At 36.4% G+C, this 14,138-nt stretch overlaps 1 non-coding gene across 1 annotated transcript; it reads right to left on the reverse strand.

Annotated features, from left to right (window-relative positions):
- Positions 1–12,156: 12,156 nt before the first annotated feature.
- On the reverse strand, positions 12,157–12,263 carry LOC141682224 (small nucleolar RNA R71). The gene has a single exon (XR_012559626.1). It is a non-coding gene; the product is annotated as a small nucleolar RNA R71 (small nucleolar RNA).
- Between the last annotated feature and the right edge of the window lie 1,875 nt (positions 12,264–14,138).

Genomic DNA, 14,138 nt, shown 5'->3' on the forward strand with positions numbered 1-14,138 from the left:
TTTGCTAAGCTTATGCAGAGTAGGTATGAGATGAGTATGATGGGTTATTTGAAATTCTTCTTTGGACTTCAAGTGAGTTAGAAATCAGATGGTATCTTCATCTGTCAAATGAAGTACAACATGTTAGTGTATACTGAAAATATTTATTTGAAGTATGTACATTTATTTCTGGCCAGTTTATTTGAGAATCATTTGAATGTTTACATGTTGTCTAATATTATATATTGTGAACAATCTAGTATCAAATGGGATACAGAATATTAGATTGTTAAATACGGTTATATAATATAATAAGGTTCACAGCACAGGTGGTGTTGGACAATCCACTGGTATGGCTGTAGTATTATTTAGATTAGTTTATATTGACTAATAAATAATACTAGTATACTTTGTGTATATTGAACAAGATCAAATTTAGAATTGTTCCCTTAATACTGATTAAGAAGGAGAACTAAGATTCTATGTTATTATTAATGCTTAGGTTCTTAATCCGGAAATAGTAATTGACACACGTATATTATTTATATGCTTTGATTTATATATGAAATAATTCTTTTGAATTATATCATTATATTTTGGGTGATGGAATTATATACATGGTGGATATTATTTATTGAAGGAATCCATGTCCTGATAATATTCGGGTTAATGATGTCCCCTTGAAAGCTCAAAAAGATTTAATTATGTGAAACCCTGCAGGTGGAATTTATTCTGGTATAATTAAATAAAGGTTGAGTGGATGATCAAGGATAAAAGATATTAATTAAATAAATTATCAGTAATTTATTTAATTAATGGACATATGATATTTTAAACATGGGGAATTTAATAAGCAAAAAATATTGGAACCGAATTAATTAAATTACGGTATTAGGAAAGGTAGTGCAAATATTAATTCTTTAGTGGATTGAATTAATATTTAATTACATTGGACTAGGCTCAAGATGTAATTAGAAGGCCCAACCTAATTATCCATGGTCCCTATTGTAGCCTATATATATTCTTATTCTCTTCTTGCTTGGGAGTGTGTGAAAACATATTGTAGCCACCAAGGAGCAAGAAGAGAGGATAACTTGAGAAGACGGAGGCCACACTTCGCTCAAGGGAATTTGGGAATACAATAGAAGAGCGTGGAATCAACCATTAACAAGGTAATCCTCTTTTCGTAATCTTTATCATAAAATGTAGTAACACCCTAAGTCCGTGGTTCCCAACAATTGGTATCAAGAGCCTGGTAATGGGTTCAACATTTTATGATATAATATCCATGTCGTAATTATATATGCGTGTATATAGTATTTTGCTTGTATTGGTTTTGATGCAGGTTGTTAATCCACTATTATGGCCATGTATATTTTAATTATGTGTTTGGATCCCACGTGGTTTAATCGTGGTTAATTTTTGTTTTGGTTTCCACGTGGTTTAATCGTGGTTGTAATTTACACGAGGGTTGATCGTGTTAGAATAGATTTTACAAAATTAGTTTTGTATTAGATCTATTTTTTTTTGTAATTGTTCCGGGTATTTTATAATAGTTATGTGCGATCGGAAATCAATTCCGGTAGTTTTTTGTTCCGCTGTGCGATTACAAGGGGCTGCTGTTGATGTTTGGATCGAACAAAATCAAAACAAAACTCACAGAAAAGCAACAGGCGCGCGCTGCGGCCGCTGCGGCAGCTGGGACTGCTGGGGCTGCTGGGGCTGCTGGGACTGCTGTGGCTGCTGGGGCTGCTGGGCGCGCTTGGGGCAGATTTTTTTTGAGAGCTGGATTTTTTTTTCAAGGGCCATAATAGTGGAAAATTTATTTTAATTTTTTCCATTAAATTTTAATTATTGTTTTAATTTATTGATTATGTGTGTCGTTAATTATGTGTGTAATTCTTTTAAAATTGCATGTTTAACTTAATTATGACGACATGGACATTAATTTTATTTATTGCTTTAATTAAATGTTATATGTTGCTAAAATTATGTGTGTATTTTGAATGCATGATTAGACATAATTATAACAACATAGGGCCCCATTTAATTTTAAAATTCCTCAATTTTAATAAAAAAAATTCTAAGTGGGAGAGGGAATTAATATGAAATTAAATCCCATGGTCTCCATTATTGGTTGTAGGTAATTTAACATAAAGACGAATATAAATTATATATACGTCACCCATCGTGGCATGTAATTTATGGTGTCTAGAATGTTATAGAAATTACTAGAACAAACTTCTTAAATTAATAAATTTTGAAAGGAATAAATACGGATTTTCTTTATTTCTGATTTGGGGCGATTTTGTCAAAAACGGGTTCATCGAACTTGTAAGGCTGTGGGTTTTAAGCGAGACCGATGTGACTCCGCCACTACTTGGAAATCAAACCATTGATGAATATTGAATTGAAGTATTCTATTCAAGGCAAAATTACGAATATTGGAAGGTATACACGCCACCCATCATGGCGTACCAAGTTCCATAGATTTCAAATAATTTAAGATTTGATGATGGTATACACTTAGCTATGAAAAATAATATAGTCCACCCCAACGTGGCATATTGTTTAGTAATAGGACCGAAGTAACATTTAAACAAAATTAGGTTGTATACATGTCACACATCGTGGCGTACCAGAAGCTTATGGTGTTTATATGTTAGTGCATTAAATTTTAATAATTGTTAGAGGAATCAATAGATCTTAATAATTAATGCACCCTTATTTATGTGATGTTTTTATACATGATTCTCAGGATAAAATGGGTTTTAATCCACTATTCACCATACTTAACGATAACAAACTTACCAGACCTAACTATATTGAATATAAACGAAATTTGGATATTGTGTTGACTGCTGAGGAGTACAAGTTTTGCACTTATGAACCCAAGCCTGAACAGCCTGCTGCTGATGCTCCTGAAGATGAGAAAGAGTATTATAAACGGTGGATTAAGGCTGATGAGATGTCACGATGTTACATTCTGGCAGCAATGTCAGGTGTTTTGCAGCATCAGCATCAGTCTATGGCCACTGCTTCGGATATGCTCTTTAATCTCAAGGAACTTTTTGGAGATCAGAATAGGGCTGCTAGGCAAGTAACCATGAAGGCTTTAATGAACACTCAGATGGCTGAAGGCACACCTGTAAGGGATCATGTTCTCAAGATGATGTCGCATCTGAATGAGATAGAGATCCTTGGTGCTAAACTTGACGGGGAAACCCAGATTGACATTATCCTTATAAGCTTGTCCAAGAGTTTTGAGCAGTTCCGCTTGAATTACAACATGAACAAGAGGCAGTATAGTCTCGCGGAACTGCTAACAGAACTTCAGGCAGCTGAAGGATTATTTCGGCAGAGTGTTCAAGTGAATGTGGCTGAGAAAGGTTCTTCCTCTAAGCCGAAAGGTATTAAGAAGAAGAAAAAGGCTCAGACACAGAAAGCTGTGAAGGCAGTGGGAGTTCAGGGTGGTGTGAAAAAGCCTAAGGGAAAGTGCTTCAGATGCAAACAGTCAGGTCACTGGAAACAGGATTGTCCTGTTCCTAAGAAGACAAACAATACTGGTATGTCTCTTTCTCTAGTTACAGAAACATTTATAGCGGCTATATCTACGAGCACTTGGTGTGTAGATACAGGAGCCACTGATCATGTTTGTAATTCTATGCAGGGGTTCCAACTATCCAGAATGCATAGAGATGGTGAGATATACGTATTCATGGGAGATGCTATGAAAGTAGTAGTAGTTGCAGTAGGAATTATTCATTTATCTTTTGGTTTTGATAGGATTTTGGTTTTGAACAATTGTCTTTATGTACCTTCTTTTAGAAGGAATTTAATTTCGGTTTCTAAACTTGCTTTGGATGGTTATAATGTTTGTTTGGATCGTAATGTTTCTATTATGATGAATAAACGAATTATATGTTCTGGTACATTGCAAGGCAATTTGTATATAATTAATCCTAGTCAACCTGCACTGCAACTGCAATTTAGGGAATTGAACAACACATCTTCTAACTCTACTAAAAGAAATGAACCTTCTAGTTTGAACCAAACATATCTTTGGCACTTGAGATTAGGTCATATTAACTTGAGGAGGATTCAAAGACTGGTAGTAGATGGGCCTTTAAGCTCATTGGTAGTGGAGCCATTTCCAGTTTGTGAATCCTGCTTGGAAGGTAAAATGACTAATAGGCCTTTCAAGGCAAAAGGGAATAGAGCCAAACAACTGTTAGAATTGGTTCACTCTGATTTATGTGGACCCATGAATATCCAAGCAAGAGGTGGTTATGAATATTTCATCACTTTCATTGATTATTATTCTAGATATGGGTACGTTTATTTGTTGCTCCGTAAGTCTGAGTGCTTTGATAAGTTCAAAGAGTACAAAGCTAAAACGGAGAAGCGACTTAATAAAAGTATCAAGTCACTACGATCAGATCGTGGTGGCGAATACTTGCTTGGAGAATTTAGGGAATATTTATCAGAAAATGGGATAGAATCCCAGTTAACTACACCAGGCACACCCCAGCAGAACGGTGTAGCAGAGAGAAGGAACCGGACTCTTTTAGAGAGTGTTAGATCGATGATGAGTTATTCAGATTTACCCAAGTCGTTTTGGGGACATGCCTTAGAGACAACAGCTTATCTTCTGAACTTAGTACCTTCTAATTCGGTTCCTAAAACCCCCTTAAAATTATGGACCGGGGATAAACCGAGTCTAAGACATATTCGAATATGGGGTTGTCCAGCACATGTGCTGAACAAGAACGCGACTAAGTTAGAATCTCGTACAGAAGTAAGGTTGTTTGTAGGCTACCCCATGGGAACGAAAGGATATTTATTTTATAGTCCGAAGAATCGGGATGTCATTGTTAGCATCAATGCAAGATTCTTAGAGGAGGAATATATAATGAATCACAAACCCATGAGTAGTGTCGTTTTAGAGGAACTAGTGGGAGAGACAAATAATACCCATGAAGCTGTAGTACAAGTAGAACAACCACAACATAATGTACAACCTGTCACTAATACCGCACCGGTGCCTCGTCGTAGTGGGAGGGTTGTTCAACAGCCTGCTAGATTCATGTTTTTAGGAGAGTCTTCAGACTTGGTCTCTGGTGAACATGATGATGATCCCCGTACATACGAAGAGGCAGCACAAGACAAAGATGCAGATCTTTGGCAAAAGGCGATGGAATCTGAGATAGAATCAATGTATTCTAATCAGGTCTGGGAGCTCGTGGAACCACACAACGGTATAAAACCTATTGGATGTAAATGGATCTACAAGAAAAAGAGGGGATTAGATAAAAAGATGAAAGCCTGGAAAGCAAGACTTGTTGCGAAAGGGTATACTCAGAAAGAAGGTATCGATTATGAGGAAACCTTTTCACCGGTAGTCATGCTTAAGTCAATCCGTATTCTTTTATCTATAGCAGCTCATCTCGATTATGAGATTTGGCAAATGGATGTCAAGACAACTTTTCTTAATGGAAGTCTTGAAGAAACCATCTATATGCAGCAACCAAAAGGATTCATTAAGGAAGGCCAAGAGCATCTGGTATGTAAGCTTAAGAGGTCTATTTAGGGACTTAAACAAGCTTCTAGAGACTGGAATATTCGTTTTGATCAGACAGTCCAGTCATATGGATTTGATCAAAGTCCAAGCGAATCGTGCGTGTATAAGAAAAGTGAAGGTAATGCGGTGGTTTTTCTAGTACTATATGTAGATGATATTTTACTCATTGGAAACAATGTTGAGATGTTGTCATCAGTAAAGGCATGGTTGTTCAAATAATTTGATATGAAGGACTTAGGTAAAGCGGCATACATCCTTGAGATCAAAGTTATAAGGGATCGCAAGAAAATGATGTTGGCTTTATCTCAAGAGCCCTACATTGATGAAGTATTAGCTCGTTTTAACATGCAGAACTCCAAGAAAGGTTTTTTACCTTTTAAGCATGGAGTTGCTCTATCTAAGAAGCAGTGTCCTTCAACACCTAAGGATATAGAGAGCATGAAAGCAGTTCCTTATGCTTCAGCATGTGGAAGCTTAATGTATGCTATGTTATGTACGAGGCCTGACATCTGCTTTGCTGTAGGCATGGTTAGTAGATATCAGTCGAACCCAGGTCAGGAACATTGGAGTGCAGTAAAAACTATACTCAAGTACCTGAGAAGGACTAAGGAGTATATGTTAATTTATAAGGCCTCAGATCTATTTCCTTTGGGATATACTGATTCAGATTTCCAATCAGATAGGGATAAGAGGAAATTAACCTCGGGATATGTTTTTACTTTGGGAGGTGGAGTCGTTATATGGAGGAGTGTAAAGCAGAAATGCATTGCAGACTCCACCATGGAGGCCGAGTACGTGGCGGCCTCTGAGGCTGCCAAGGAGGCTGTATGGTTCAGGAACTTTCTTTTGGACTTAGATGTCGTACCTAATTTTCCTAGGAGCTTGACGGTGTATTGTGATAACACTGGTGCTGTGGCAAATTCAAAGGAACCGCGAGACCACAAAGCAGCTAAACATATTGAACGTAAGTATCATCTTATACGAGGAATCGTAAAGCGAGGGGATATAGTTGTGGCTCACATATCATCAGAAGACAACCGAGCAGATCCTTTCACAAAGAGCTTGCCAACCAAGGTTTTTGACAAGCATGTGGAAGCGATAAGAGTCAGATGGATGGACACATAGATTTTTATGTAATAGTGGATTAAATAAACACTGATGTACATATATAATATTTTGAGTATAAGTGGGAGATTGTTAGTGTATACTGAAAATATTTATTTGAAGTATGTACATTTATTTCTGGCCAGTTTATTTGAGAATCATTTGAATGTTTACATGTTGTCTAATATTATATATTGTAAACAATCTAGTATCAAATGGGATACAGAATATTAGATTGTTAAATACGGTTATATAATATAATAAGGTTCATAACACAGATGGTGTTGGACAATCCACTGGTATGGCTGTAGTATTATTTAGATTAGTTTATACTGACTAATAAATAATACTAGTATACTTTGTGTATATTGAACATGATCAAATTTAGAATTGTTCCCTTAATACTGATTAAGAAGGAGAACTACGATTCTATGTTATTATTAATGCTTAGGTTCTTAATCCGGAAATAGTAATTGACACGTGTATATTATTTACATGCTTTGATTTATATATGAAATAATTCTTTTGAATTATATCATTATATTTTGGGTGATGGAATTATATACATGGTGGATATTATTTATTGAAGGAATCCATGTCCTGATAATATTCGGGTTAATGATGTCCCCTTGAAAGCTCAAAAAGATTTAATTATGTGAAACCCTGCAGGTGGAATTTATTCTGGCATAATTAAATAAAGGTTGAGTGGATGATCAAGGATAAAAGATATTAATTAAATAAATTATCAGTAATTTATTTAATTAATGGACATATGATATTTTAAACATGGGGAATTTAATAAGCAAATAATATTGGAACCGAATTAATTAAATTACGGTATTAGGAAAGGTAGTGTAAATATTAATTCTTTAGTGGATTGAATTAATATTTAATTACATTGGGCTAGGCTCAAGATGTAATTAGAAGGCCCAACCTAATTATCCATGGTCCCTATTATAGCCTATATATATTCTTATTCTCTTCTTGCTTGGGAGTGTGTGAAAACATATTGTAGCCACCAAGGAGCAAGAAGAGAGGATAACTTGAGAAGACGGAGGCCACACTTCGCTCAAGGGAATTTGGGAATACAATAGAAGAGCGTGGAAATACCATTAACAAGGTAATCCTCTTTTCGTAATCTTTATCGTAAAACGTAGTAACACCCTAAGTCCGTGGTTCCCAACACATCATAGATCTTCTAAAGAAATATAAGTTGGAAGATTTAAACCTGCAAAGACTCTGATGGCACTTACCACAAAACTTGATCAACACAAGTCTGGTAAGAAGGTCGACATCACTAATTATCGAGGCATGATTGGATCATTCCTATACCTGAATGCAAGTCATCCAGATATCATGTTTGCTACATGCTTGTGTGCAAGGTTCCAGGCTGATCCGAAGGAATCTCATCTGATAGCTGTTAAAAGAATTTTCATATATCTGAAGGGTACACCTAATCTAGGTATCTGACATCTTAAAGATACGGGTTTTGATCTCATTGGCTATACAGATTCTAATAATGTTGGTTGTATGATTCATCGAAAGATTACTTCAGGAAGCTGTCAGTTTCTTGGAAGAAGATTGGTTTCTTGGTTTAGTAAGAAGTAACATTCAGTTTCTACCTTTACTGCTGAAGCTGAATACATTGCTGCTGGAAGCTGCTGTTCTCAAATTATTTGGATGAGAACCCAACTCCGAGACTATGGACTTGATTTGAAGAATATTCCTATCTACTCTGAAAACATAAGTGCCATAGCAATCTCAAACAATCATGTACAGCATTTGAGGACCAAACATATTGATAAAAGGTATCATTTCATTCGAGAGGGTATAATGAATGGTATTGTGGAACTTCATTATGCTCCCACTGTTAGTGCGTATGTGCCCTAGATACAACACTATTATGTTTATGTTATGAGACATTTGGATTATTAATTTTGATTCTATGGATTATTCTTTAGTAATTTATTATATCTTTATTTTCTGTAATAAAATGTTAGATTAATAAATGTCCTTGGAATATGATATGTAAATCTATATCTCTAAGTATGTGACTTACAAATGAGATTAGGAGAATAGTATTAATATTCCTAAAGGTCCCTAGTCAAGTATTATTGTTAAGGGACGGTAATAAATATATTGAGACTAGTGTGTTTGTTGACTGATGATCACATCTCATTGATCAGAGGTATGGTGATACTAAAGTCAAAACACAGGCACATGTATTAGATACATGGTGCTGGATTGACCCTTTATGAGATACTACATGTTTATAGTGTCATAAGTTAATATCATAATGATAATGATGTATTGGTCCTTAGACCTGAAGCCATTATATTTCTATACGAGAATTAATATACTTTGATACTATTGAAAGTTATCCTTGACCGGATAATCATAAAAGTAGACATTGCGTATATTATGAATCATATGAGAAATATGAATGATCTAGATGGGATTTAGCCCGCCTATATTAAGGAGTGATATTAATTGCCTCTTGATTGAGTAAGACTATAAAATGCATGACCATGGTCAAATACTGATTTATTTAATAGTTTACTCATTGATCAAGGAACCAAGGATTAAATATTAACAGAGGATGACATAATGCATGCCTCGAGTTTGATCTATAATATAAGGCTAAAGGGATTATATTACATTGTACATTATTCACAAAAGGTTTAATTGAATCACCAATTATTATTATTACTTGGGTAGCAATGATGTATTACTAGATTCCACTCATTGTTTATAATTTTATTATTAAAAAATAAAATTATTGCCCACGTAATAATAACCTAAAGGGTCACACACAAAGAATGTTTAAAATGGAGTGTCACTTAAATTATGAATTTAAATATTTTATAATTATTAATTTGAATTTTAATTATCAAATTAATTAAGTGAGACTTGATTAATTATATTAATCTTAGAGTTCTAGTTTAACAGTAATATAAACACGAAATCAGAATAGGTCATTTTTCTGAAGCTAATTAGGTTTAGGGTTAGGCCTTAACTCTCTCCCATATATATATACATTAAGCTGTATATTTTTAGGGTTACTTTTCACATTACATTTTTGAGAAAAATCCTAGCAGCTCTACATCTTATAGAGCCTAGAGAGAAAGAGAGAGGAAGAGGAAACCAAATCGGCTAGTACCGGCTTCGATGATCGTTGGACGATCGGACGTTCGTGTGGATACCTTGAAGAGCAGATCTTTGCAAGGAGGGCTGCTGTGATCGGATGTTAGTATGCGATATGTTATGCTTGATGTTTGGTTTATATATAGTGATATAAACTGTTGAACAGATGGTGTATTGACGTGATTTATTAAACGGGGAATGATTAATATGTATATGATACTTTTGAGTGGCATTGATGACACTTTATAATGCTCTATTAAGTTTTGAATTGATGCATGTGTACTCAAGTTCTTGGTATTTTAATGTGTTTTCTAGTGTTTTTGCATTTCAGGCATTATTATAAGAATCATGTGAATTAGCATTATTTTGGTGCTAATATGGTTTTAGGATGGTGTCCAAAGAATAAAGATTGGGAAGCCACTCAATTGCAGCAAGAATTAAAGAAAACAAGAAGTTTTTCCAGAAGCACGGCGCGCCCGCGCTGGTCTAGCGCGCGCCCGCGCCCAAACAACAGGAGGACAGCGGGCCCGCGCTAATAAAGCGCGCGGCCGCGCGGGGTCGGGATGCAGAAATCTTGATTCTAATCAAATTCTAATTGGAGGACTTCTATTTGCATGGGCTGCTATATATACTTATATAAAGGACATTTTCCAGAGAGAGAGAGAGACGTACTAGAGCACAAGGAGAGCCATAAGAAGACCGTGTTAGCACGATTGAACGAAGATGAAGAAGATCTTGTTTTTACTTGTGAAACTTTGTTCTAAGTTGTAACTTGGATGCTAGTTTTCTTATTCCTGAACCTTAATCGTGTTTCGTACTTGGTTTTATTATTTATTCAATATAAAGACTACGTTTGTTATATAATGCTTTCATCGGAACCCACGTTGATGATGAGTCCGATTATGGGCTAATCATTATCGTGGGGTTCTAACGGATTTACTTATGGATTTCTTAAGTTAAATTATTTCGATACCTTACTGTGTGGTGATTGTATGATAACCTAGTATTGGTTATGCTTTTTCGTCTTATGAGCGTCGCGAACTTATAAGATAGTGTGTTAATCTTTAATGAAGCGACAGTGAATTTAAGGATTTAGAACTTGCCATGATAGCATAGGTTCATGTTTAATTGTTATGCATGATTCGTAGGTAATTTTAACCATCTTACTTGCCCTCTATAATCATGATAGATAACTTGTGCTTTAAACCTTAATATTGTCAAATTCTATAGACATATAGGGTCTCAATATAATTGGTGCCTATTCAGCTTCTATCTCTTTTGTAGATGTCTGGTAGTATGTTATTTGTACAATGAAAGTTGGCGTTTAGCATTTTGTGTTATCTGATTAGTGTCATCACCATTGCATGCTAAGGTTAAGATCAATACGGCTATTGAATGAAGTATTTAATAAAGTTAGAATCCCATGTTTGTCTCATATAATATACAACTCTCTTTACTCTCTTAGTTATAATTTTTAGTTTAAATCGTAGTTATAATCAAAACCCCAAATTGTTATCGTCTTAGCATTGTATAATAACCATATCATCGGTGCATAAGTGCATAAATTACATAGGTAACCAAAGCCATTCTCTGTGGGAATGAACTAGAAACAATTCTATATTACTTGTGAATGCGTATACTTGCGTGAATTATTAGCGCGTGTTTTGCCCTAACAAGTTTTTGGCGCCGCTGTCGGGGGCTGCAGTGTTAACTTTTAGTTTATGTGTTTGTCATCAGTGATCGTTAAAGTTCATTGACTCGTACATTGTTACTTACCTACTCTTTTTCTTGTCTTGTTTCAGGTACTCTAGCGATCGTGTATGCATATGCATTCGCGAGCTCGTAGGAGAATTCTGGATAAAGATGAGGAAGAAGTTATAGAGGAGCGAAGGGAAGATTCTGAGGATGAAGAGAATGTAGTAGAAGAAGAGAAAATTGAAGAACCACCTTTGTTAGAGATGGGAGATCAAGCAGATAATACTAAAGCTTTGATGGACTATTCTCAGCCTAAGGTCAATGATATTCAGTCAAGCATCATCAGACCAGCCATTGTGGCCAATAATTTTAGGATCAATTCAAGCATGATTCAGATGATACAGAACTCAGTACAGTTTGGGGGTTCTCCTATAGAAGACCTCAACATACACCTCAGGGATTTCATCGAGATCTGCAATACTTTCAAGTTCAAAGATGTGACTGAAGATTGTATCAAGCTGCGACTATTCTCGTTCTCTTTAAGGGATAAAGCGAAGTGTTGGTTACATTCTCTACCACCAGGGTCTATCACCAAATGGGAGGATCTTGCTCAAAAGTTTCTCACTAAATTCTTTCCTATGGCGAAGACTGCTGCAATCAGGAATGCTCTTACTCAGTTTGCTCAACAAACTGGTGAATCTCTGTGTGAGGCTTGGGATCGATATAAGGAGATTCTAAGGAAGTGCCCACACCATAGCATGCCTGATTAGATGATTATCAACTATTTCTACAATGGTTTAGGTGCCCAATGTAGACCTATGCTCGATGTAGCATCTTGTGGAGCCTTATGGGCTAAAAGCTACAATGAACCTTATGAGTTGATTGAGCTAATGTCAGCCAATCAATTCCAGAAACCTACACAAAGAATGTTGCAAGGAAAGGAACAGGAATTCTGAAAGTGGATACAGCTACTGTTATAGCTGCTCAACTTCAAGCTTTGACGATGAAAGTGGACTCTTTGGCTAATTATGGAGTTAATCAATTCAATAGTGTTTGTGAGCTTTATGCGGGGCACATGAAATTGAGCAGTGTGCTATTTCTAGCGAACTGGATCAATTTGTGAGCAACTTTCAGAGATCACAGCAGTAAGCTCGAGCCACTTATCATCCGAATAACCGCAATCAGCCTAACTTTAGCTGGAGCAACAATCAGAATACGGTGCAACAATCTTATCAGCCATACACAACAAAGCAGTATAACCCTCCTAGTTTTCAGCAACCACAGTATGCCTCGAGGCAACAACTTCAACTTTAGCTGTTACCTCAAGCTAATGAAAAATCTGAATTGGAGGAGTTGAGGCTCATGTACAAGAGCCAAGCTGTTTCTATCAAGACCTTGGAGAATCAGATTGGGCAAATTGCTAATGCATTACTGAATCGTCAACCTGGCATGCCTCCTAGCGATACTGAAGTTCCAGGCAAGAAGGAAGCTAAGGAGCATGTTAAAGCAATCATATTTAGGTCTGGTAAGGTTGTGAATCCTGAAAAAGCTAAGGCTCTAGATTCTGAAGTGGAGGCTAAAGAAGAAAAAGTGCAGAAGGAAGACGAAGTGGAACCAAGGAAGACTACTGTTGAGCACACTCCTCCTGAGGGTAATACATGGGAGAAACAGATCTATCATCCACCTCATTTTCCTAAGATGCTGCAGAAGAAGAAGCTGGATACGAAGTTTGCGAAGTTTCTGGAGGTGTTCAAGAAATTTCACATCAACATACATTTCGTTGAAGCTCTTGAGAAAATGCCTAGTTACGCGAAGTTCATGAAAGGTATTCTCTCTAGGAAGGTGAAGCTTGATGACTTAGAGACCGTTGCTCTCACGGAGGAATGCAGTGCTGTGCTGCAACAGAAATTACCTCCGAAGCTTAAAGATCCTGTAAGCTTCATTATTACTTGCACCATTGGAAATGTGTCATTTGATAAGTGTCTATGTGACTTAAGAGCTAGCATCAATCTGATGCCCTTGTCAATCTTCAAAAAGTTGGACTGCCTGATCCAAAGCCTACATACATGACTTTGCAGTTGGCCGATCGTTCTATTACATATCCGTGAGGTATTATAGAGGATGTCTTAGTCAAGGTGGATAAACTCATTTTCCCTGCTGATTTTGTAATTCTTGATTTCGAGGAGGATAAGAAAATTCCCATAATCTTTGGAAGACCTTTCTTGGCTACTGGACGAACTTTGATAGATGTGCAGAAAGGTGAGCTTACCATGCGAGTAATAGATCAGGATGTGACTTTTAATGTGTTCAATGCCATGAAATTCCCTATAGAAAATGAGGAGTGTTTTAAGGTGGAAATGGTCGATTCTGTGGTTAATTCTGAACTCGAGCGATTGCTAAGGGCCGATGCCTTAGAGAAAGCCTTGTTGGGGAATTCCAATAGTCAAGATGACGAAGGTGATGAACACTTGCAATATTTGAATGCTTCTCCCTGGAAGCGAAAGATGGATATGCCTTTTGAATCTCTCGGATTGGAGGAGCTGAAAAGTTCTCCGAAGCACCTCAAGCCATCTATTGAGGAAGCTCCCACTCTTGAGCCTTTACCTGAACATTTGAGGTATGTGTTTTAGGTGAT

This window comes from Apium graveolens, chromosome 8, assembly GCF_009905375.1.
Source record: "Apium graveolens cultivar Ventura chromosome 8, ASM990537v1, whole genome shotgun sequence".
Classification (NCBI taxonomy): domain Eukaryota; kingdom Viridiplantae; phylum Streptophyta; class Magnoliopsida; order Apiales; family Apiaceae; genus Apium; species Apium graveolens.